Here is a 2104-nt window from a genome sequence, read left to right on the forward strand (position 1 = left end):
AAACAGGAGAAAAGGACTGAGATGATGCCCTTGTGTGATAAGGACCTTTTGGTCAGAAGGAAAATAAATAAATAAATTAGGTTCCTGAGGAAATATTACATTTAGCTGAAATAGAAATGTATTTACAGAACACTTTACCTCCAGAAGTGACCCTCCTCGTGGGGGGCCGTGAGGTCACTTTTCTTGTTGAGTCAGGAGCCATTAGAACCTTAGTGCATCCAGAAGAGATACCCACTATTGGACTGTCTGCTGCCTGCATAGTGGTAACAGGAGCAAATAGTAAGAGAACCATCATCTACACCACTGGAGGTACGGGACCCCGGAAAAGGCAAAAGTGCACAAATTATATTATCAACTGTGTGGGTGGGATAAGATGCAAGCCCTGAGACCGGGAATAATCCCACCTGCTGCAGGACTTCAGGCAAAATCCATGGCGGAGACAATGGTGCTCCAAGGGTATGGGGAACCCAGATACCATTAGGCTATGTGCCCATGTATAGAGATGAGCGGTGTTCGACTAGAACTGTTCGCCAATCTCAAATTCGAGCTGTTTTGGGCGGTGTTCGAGTTGTTCGACGAACCCGAACGATTTGCAAAAAATTCGGCTGTTCGAGGTTATGTTCGATAACTGTTCGTGCACCAAAAGCGTGTCCTGCATGTCTGGTGCTATTTAGAGCACCAATCATGCAGGAATTGTCTGCCACTCACTGTAATGCCACAGCCATGGTGCTTGTGGCATTACAGTGATTGCCCAAATCGATGGGAACAGTGCCAACAGTGAAACATGAAAAGCCGGCAATTCAGCAGCGGCATACACCGGTACCCGACAATTTAGAACTGAAAGAATAGAGCTTCACACATAGATTAGATAGATCTAAACATGTCAGCCACATATATACGAAGTACAGTGAAAGTGCTGCTTACTGTACTTGTCATTTAGCGTAAAGGATTTATCAAAAAAAATAATAGTGTTTTCATGCACCGTCTCTTTAAAAAAGCCGGCCGGCAATTCAGCAGCGGTACCCGACAATTTAGAATAGAAGGAATAGAGAATCACACATAGATTAGATAGATAGAAACATGTCAGTCACATATATATGAAGTACAGTGACAGTGTTGCTTACTGTACTTGTCATTTAGTGTAAAGGATTTATTAAAAAAAATAATAGTGTTTTCATGCACCGTCTCTTTAAGAAAGCCGGCCGGCAATTCAGCATCTGTACCCGACAATTTATAACAGACAGAATAGAGCTTCACACATAGATTAGATAGATAGAAACATGTCAGTCACATATATATGAAGTACAGTGATAGTGTTGGTTACTGTACTTGTCATTTAGTATTAAAATAAAGGATTTATTATTAAAAAAATTGGCGTGGGGTTCCCCTTAATTTTAGGCTCTAGCGGAGGTTAAGCAGACAGCTGGGGCAGATGTTTGAAGCCTGGGAAGGGGGTAATACCCACGGAGCTTCCCAGGCTACTAATATGAGCCCCCAGCTGAATACATAGCCTTTACTAGCTATTAAAATGGGGGACCCCCCCAAAAAAATGACGTGGGGTCCCCCCTAATTTAATAGCTAGCAAAGGCTAGGCAGACAGCTGGGGGCTGATATTAATAGCCCAGGAAGGTAGCCATGAATATTGGCCCCCTCCCAGGCTAGAAACACCAGCCGTCAGCCGCCCCAGAAATGGCGCATTCATAGGATGCGCCAATTCTGGCACTTAGCCTCGCTCTTCCACGCTGCCCAGTAGCGGTGGCAGGGGGTAATAGGGCTGGGGTTGATGTCAGCTTATAATGCCAGCTGACATCAAGCCCAGGTTAGTAATGGAGAGGCGTCTATAAGACACCCCCATTACTAACCCCATAGTCAAAGTTAAAAAAAACACAAACACCCAGAATAAAGTCCTTTAATTGAAATAAAGACACAATTCTTTATTGTTCTAAATTAAACCATACTTACCGTCACGCCCATTCCAGCTGAAGCCAACGATCTCCTGCAATAAAAGAAAAATAATAAAGCAACCTCATCCTTACCTTTCCATGGTTCCCACGACAGCTTCAGCTCTGCTACATCGAGATGACAGGCTGGACCGCAGCAGAAC

Source organism: Phyllobates terribilis, unplaced genomic scaffold, assembly GCF_046119375.1.
Source record: "Phyllobates terribilis strain yellow unplaced genomic scaffold, ASM4611937v1 Scaffold_630__1_contigs__length_931244, whole genome shotgun sequence".
NCBI lineage: Eukaryota > Metazoa > Chordata > Amphibia > Anura > Dendrobatidae > Phyllobates > Phyllobates terribilis.